A 6,899-nucleotide genomic window follows, 5' to 3' on the forward strand; every position below is an offset into this window, starting at 1 on the left:
TTTTTAGAGGAAAAATATGGTGTTTGGTGGTTTTTTAAAAGGTTTTTTTTTCTAAGTCAGTCTTACTCTCCAGACTGGATTGTAGTGGCACAGTCATACCTCACTGCAGCTTTGACTTTCTGGGCTCAGACAATCCTTTTGCCTCAGCCTCCTGAGCAACTGGGACTACAGGTGAGTGTCAGCTAATTTTTTTTTCAGAGACACAAGGTCTCGCTATGTTGCCCAGACTGGTGTCGAACTCCTGGGCTCTAGTGATCCTCCTACCTCAGCCTCCCAAAGTGCTAGGGTTACAGATGTGAGCTACTGTACCTGGCCTAAGATTTTTATTGAGTGTCCATAGAGAGCTTATGAAGCATTTGTTGTGTGTGCTGATCCTTGTTCTGTATTGGAGGGAAGAGGGAAGGATGGGTGATAGAAAACAAAGGACAGAAAGACCAGTGTGTTGCAGGCCCCAGGCTCTGCTCCTGTGAAGGAAGTCCTGGTTTACTTCTTGCTCCTGGGCATCTGTCTTGAACTACCTCCACTGCACTCCAGTCTGGGCGACTGAGTGAGACTCCAACTCAAAAAAAAAAAAAAAGAAACTGTGGTAGCTGTGTGGTAGCTACTGTACTCCAGCCTGGGCCACAGAGTGAGATTCCGTCTCTAAAAATAAAATCAGCTCAAGGCCTGAAACAGTGGAAGAGCCAGAGTGCTTGTTAGCATGAATGCCATGTACTCACTCATATATGAGAGCTAAAAGAAAGAAAGGTAGATAAAAAGTAGAATGAAAGCTAGCAAGGGCTGGAAAAGAAGTGTCAGTGTAAGGGTGGGGTAAAGAGGGGTTACATGGGTACATGGGTACATGGTTAAATGGGTACACACAATCAGATCAAAGGAATACGTTCTAATGTTGGAGAGCAGATTAGGGAACTCTAGTTAACAATAATTGAGTACTGCGCATTTCCAAATAGAAGAGACAACTTGAAATGTTCCCACAGGTAGAAATGAGATCGGGACACCTTCTAAGCATGTAACAACATATTGCGTGCACCCTATAAATACATACCAATATTCTGCATGAATACAAATAATAGGAATACCCAAAGTTGCCTCCCCTACGCTATGGCCCCGAGATCTTGGCTCCTTCAAGCTTTGCTCCCATCCCCGCCAAAGCCACTGACACAGCCCGATCATGGGCAGAGCTCAAGGTATGACACGCGTTGGAAAAGCCAGAGCGCTTGCTGTCAAGAACGGTGAGGTCACGGACCTCGGACTCTGACGGGTGGGTGGCCGAAGCAGTAGGTGCAGATTCCCCAGCAGAGAGAGAGAAGTGGAGCGTCAGCTTAGGACAGCCTTTCTACCCTTTTGGGGAGAGTGGAAAGTCGGGCTTGGCTTGACTTGGCGGCGGAAGTAGCGCTGCTGGAGAGTCGTGGCCCATCCGGTGGCCAAAAGCAAGTGTGTGTGTGTGTGTGTGTGTGTGTGTGTGTGTGTGTGTGTGTGTGTGTGTGTGTTCGCGTGCTTGTGTTGTTTGTGTGTCTGCTGGCGGTTGTGTTGTTGTTGTTTGTGTGCCTGCTGGCGGCCAAAGCCGCCCTTCGTCCCCAACCCCCTTTCGTGCTGCCCTCCGGCCCTGGCAATGGCTGTCCTAGGCGGTGGGGTTTGGGGCTGAGGAAAAGAGAGAGCAAGGCAAGCAGCGGCCAAGGAAGAAAGCTGAAGCTAATTGAGGCGCTTAAAGGCCATCTAGTTCACAATTGTGTGATAAAACTTGTTTTAAGTGTAGGTTGAAGCTTATTTTGAATGTATATTGAAACTTGTTTTAAAAACTCAGATGTATGCCTGCTTTCCCGCCCAAGCCCAGTAGTATACTTTTAGTAAACAAGTTCACATACCAAAAGAAAACCGCGGAGTCACGGTGCAGACCCTCTGGCCCCATTTCCTGCTCCACTCCCCTGGTAATCTCACTTTCCAGATGTCCCAACCGGTTCCACCCAGCCCGCCTGACCGTTGATGGTCAGCCGCGGTCAGCCACGACCCGCGACCATACAAACCAACCAATCCCAAACGCCCCCGTACCCATCAGGAGAAATTACCCAATCATGTGCGAACAAGTTTAAAGTTCTTTCCCCTCCCTTGTAACTGTGTATATAAGCTGCTTGCTGCGCTGGGTCGGGGCTCTCGTTCCTGTACCACTGCGTCGGTTACGGACGTGAGCCCAGCCTCGAGCCTAAATAAAGACCCTCGTGTGATTTGCATCGGAGCTGGCTCTTTGGTGGTCTCTCGGATTCAGGATTCGGGTACAACACTAATGTCCTGAAGGTGGCGAGCAAGGCCAGAAGAACAGACGGCAGAGGCCACAGGAAGCCAGAAGCCTTGGGGCCGCACGCGGAGGGGAAGGGGGGGCGGGGCGAGTAAAGGTGTCTGGTTCTCAGAGAAGCCAGCAATCCTGACCGCCAAAACGGGAAGTTGTTGGGGGAGGGGGGGGGGGTGTGAAGGCGCCCGGTAGGCTAGCAGAACTTTCCTAACAAAAAAGGAGTTTCCTGGCCCGGAATCACGCCTCGGTGGTGAGAGCGCCAAATCCTAACCACTAGACCACCTGTGTTTCAGGCTTGGGCTTCTGGACTCCTCCAGGACGCCCGCAGCGTTTGGCTCTCTCTTGGCGCTGGTGCTCTGTTCTCTTGGGAAACAAAGACCAGCAGCCCGTCGCCCCCAACCCCGTTGCATGCTGCCCACCGCCCGTGACAATGCGTGCTCAGGCAAATCCAGGGCTGCTTGCAGCATCCTCCAAACACCCCGAGCCTCCTTTGCCGGACACGCGTGCGCAGCCACCACAGGCCAAGGTCCGGCAGGGGCTGCGAGTCATGGACTTCCACAAAAAGCCAGCCAGCTGTGTTGGCCGGAATCGAACCCAGATCAACTGCTCACCACTATGCCACCAACGCGCCAGGGCACCAGCAGCACAGCAGGCGGGCTTGGAGCTCCCACCAGCCGACCGCCGACGCCCTGCGCAGCCCTGCCCGAAGGCCCGGCCTTGCCAGCGGCCCTGCACTGCTGCAGCGCCAAATAAGGCCGCCCCACGCCCCATTGGCCCGAGGCGATCACAGCTGCCCGGGTCCATCCTCCCTTTTCTGGGAGCCCGTCGCTCCCGCCGCCTGGCTGTCCCTGGACCCTCGACTCCACCCCGCAGCCGCGCCCACCAAAGTCCTTTTCTACCAGGGCCGGTGGCTCACGTCGCCCACCGGGTCCTGGGCACTGGACGTCACAGTGAGCCCATGCCGACAACCCACTTTGGGGGGGGCCCGCTCGGTGGGGGCGCTATGAGGAAGGGGCCGCTGCGCCATAGCCACCGCGCTGCTGACGAAGAGAAAGGGAGCCCAAGGGGGTGGGCAGGCAAGGCACGAGATGGCGCCCTGCGCCTACCTGGAGAACGCAGGGAATAAGAGAAAAGTCCTTGGGCGTCACAGACTGGGTTTGAGATGGGACAGTGGACAAAAAAGCGAGCACTGTCTCCCCGTCGGGGAATCGAACCCCAGTCTCCCGCGTGACAGGTGGGGATACGCACCACTATACTAACGAGGACGACGACGACGTCAGGTGCGCCCATCCTCACCCCGATAGTAGATGCCTTGCCCTGCCTCCAACCACAGCACACCGCGGTTGTATGGCACGGGTCCAACACCCAAATTCACACACCGCGACCACACCGTCCCCCACTCGCACTGGTTTGGCCCGCGTGGACCTACCGCGATACCCAACAAAGCACCCTCTGATCCAACCCAGAGCCGGGCCACGACCAGGACCTGCGGAACGTGGATTCTCCCGGTGCGCCCTGCCTGCTGCCTCGCACTCGGACTTGGCGCCGGGAGGATGAGGCAAGCGACTAGGCTGCCAGGAGGTGGCAGGCGCGTGCTGGACATGTTGCGTCCAGGAGAGGCGCGAGCCCGAGCGGGCGACAGCTTCTGCCCGAACATCGCCCGACTGGGTCTGGGCCGAGGGCGAGGGGCGTCAACTACAGTGCAAGCCGGGATCTGGGCTCCCCACAGCTGTCGCGGCCTGTCTGTCGCGCACAGCACACAGACGGCAGAACGCCGCCAGCCGAGTGCAAGGGTGGTCCCGCATGGCTCCCATGCAAGTGAGTGGAGACGCTTTCGGACCCGCGGTCAGGATGCCTAGCGGCCCAAGGCGTTGCGTTCAGGTTGCAGTCTGCTCTGGAGACGTGAGTTCGAATCCTACTTCTGACAAATATGTCTCGCTCCGCTTGCTTCCGGGAAATGTTCATCACAACCCTTGTCCATCTCACCCGTGGTTACAGCGCGCTCTCTCTCTCTCTCTCTCTCTCTCTCTCTCTCTCTCTCACACACACACACACACACACACACACACACGGCAAAAAGACAGCTCAGAGAGCAACTTTGGATCCGGGCCGGGGTCGCTAAAAACAACAGCGCGCTCAGCAACGGCCACCTGCATTCCTTCCTCTGGTGACACTGACAGGCAGTTTTGCTCCATGAGCCACAGAGAAAGGGCAGAGTAGGTAGGGTGAGTCGTCTTCTATCACGAGCAACGCCTCAGAGACCTCCACGAAACGGGAATCTCTCTCTCCGATCGTCCGTCCGCTCCCTGTCCCTGTTGGGACATTCGTGCACTTTCACCCGCAGCAGATGCCCACGACTGGGCCATGACCAGTGGTTGGTGGCCGGTGGCGAGCCAGCTGTGGGAACCTCCATTAAGAGATGCCACCTGTGCATGGGTGGTTCAGTGGCAGAATTCTCACCTGCCATGTGGGAGACCTGGGTTCAGTTCCTGGTCCATGCAGCGACCTGTCCATTTTGGTCCTGCAGCCCAAACACACTTGGGGCAGGCACACCTATCCTACACGCGAACCGCATCCACACAAACCACACATCTACCAGTTGCCGGCGTCTCACACTTCCAACTGGCCCCCAGATCCAATACTTTGGTGCCCGTCACCTTCCCAGTCCCCTTTCTCTTCATTTTCCAGCCACCCTGTCCTCCAGCTGAGCCACACGGATGTCAGCTCAAGGAAGACTGCTGGCACCGCGCTCTGATGCCTACCTCTTCTCTTCACATTTCTGCCCTTTCCTCTCTCTTCCCCTTCTCTCTTCATCGTTCCCCAATCCTGAAACTATACCATGGCTCCCAACGAGTAGCAAGGAAGCCATGTCTCCTAAGAGCGATCCACCACGTTCTAGAGGCCACACCATCTTCCACACGCACTAGGAGCCATTGGGGCAGGTGCACAGTCTAGATTTGCTGTCCTGCGGCCGATCCACACTAAGTCTCCCAAGGCAGTGACTCCGCTACTGTCACCTCACATCTCTCACCCTAACCCCAGTTTACAACCTTGGTTGAAGATCTTGCATGTGTCTCTCAGGCCTCTTTGTATCTCAGCCCCAAACACACCCCAGACATGGGAATGATCATCCTGATGGAAGTAACTGAGGTCTCGGGTCCAGCTGCATTCCCTGCCCCTTTGGGCCCTGGACTAGACCCACTCTCTCACCAGTCTGTCCTTGACAGCTTCCCATCTCACCCCAGCCCCACTACACACTCTGACCGCCTAGAGAGCAGCACCCCATCTCGCCTGCTGGGGTCCTGTCTGACCACAGGAACTCTGAGTTTCTTAAACCTGCTGCTTCTTCCATCTCCCAGACTCATCCTGACTCCTTGACTCCAGTACCTCCACCCAAACACACTCCCTGGCAACCCCCCTTCCCTGCGCTTCTTTCTCACATCCTGTGCTGACGACTCATGTCCCGCTAGCCAGGCCTCCTACAGGCTCCTCAGACACACACCAGCTCCAGCGTCCCCCACCCCACCCCCACCGATCCTGCCAACTGCACACGCACCCCTCCAGGCACACTGCTACCCCAGGCTCTGCAGGAATTCCTGGTCTGACTGGCAGGTGCCATTCCCAGGCCTCCCCAGAGAACCCGCGCTCCATCCGGACACCCCAGGCTCCTTCTCCTAACTCCCAGCATGACACATGCCACGCATGACAGGCAGCTGATTTGTATAGTTCCTTCGACGTCAGTGGATGCCAACTTTGCCTGTAAGGAAAGTTCTGTCTCGAACTAGACTGAACTTTGCAGTTACTTTGGGGAACAGTCACAGGACAAGATAAACGCGGGCTGGGGAGAGACATGGAGAGCCTAGCTATCTAGGCACTGGGCATAGTGGCACTCTCGGTACATCCATTGCCATGTTGACAGGAGATTGAGAGTGTCCAGAATGAAACGGGAAACAAATCTGGCTAAAAGTCTTTCTGACACCCATCTCCCAATATGTGCTTTGCTTGTTTGGCTGATGGATTCCTCCACCAGCTCCTTGATCTCCACAATTTCACCTTACTGAGAAGTGAGTCTTGCTAGCCAAACCGCTCAAGCTTCATCTTCCTATAAAGAATACCCAAGGAATTAGACATCTCAGCTGTAGACACAGACACACACATACACAAGGGTGCACACAATCCGTACAAACCTATTATAAAGCGGGCAAGGGCCATTTCACTAAGGAAGACAACCAACAAATGTAGAAGAAAAAAAAAAAGCCCAGCATCACCAATCGACAGGGAAATGCTGATCAAAACCAAAGTGACATCTCATCTTACCCTGGTCAGAATGGCTATTACTCAAAAGACAGAAAATAACAGATCCTGATGAGGAGGCAGAAGAAGGGAAGTCTTAGGTACATGGTTGGACTGAACATACATTAGCACAACCACTGTGGAAAATGGCTTGGAAATTAGATAGTGTTATGGCCTGATCCAATCAGTCAGCCGCTATCCCTCACAGCCAATTAAAATACGAGAGGCAGCCGGGCTGGGTGGCTCAGCCTGTAATCCTGTGCCTTGGAAGGCTGAGGTGAGTGGATTGCCTGAGCCCGCGGGTTCTAGACCCGCCTGG

General features: G+C 55.1%; 1 non-coding gene across 1 annotated transcript; it reads right to left on the reverse strand.

The window, feature by feature from the left end:
- Window positions 1–3,480: 3,480 nt before the first annotated feature.
- On the reverse strand, window positions 3,481–3,552 carry TRNAD-GUC. Its single transcript has one exon. It is a non-coding gene; the product is annotated as a tRNA-Asp (tRNA).
- Window positions 3,553–6,899: the final 3,347 nt, after the last annotated feature.

Source organism: Carlito syrichta, unplaced genomic scaffold (assembly GCF_000164805.1).
Source record: "Carlito syrichta isolate Samal-C Ts95f unplaced genomic scaffold, Tarsius_syrichta-2.0.1 Scaffold289400, whole genome shotgun sequence".
Lineage (NCBI taxonomy): Eukaryota > Metazoa > Chordata > Mammalia > Primates > Tarsiidae > Carlito > Carlito syrichta.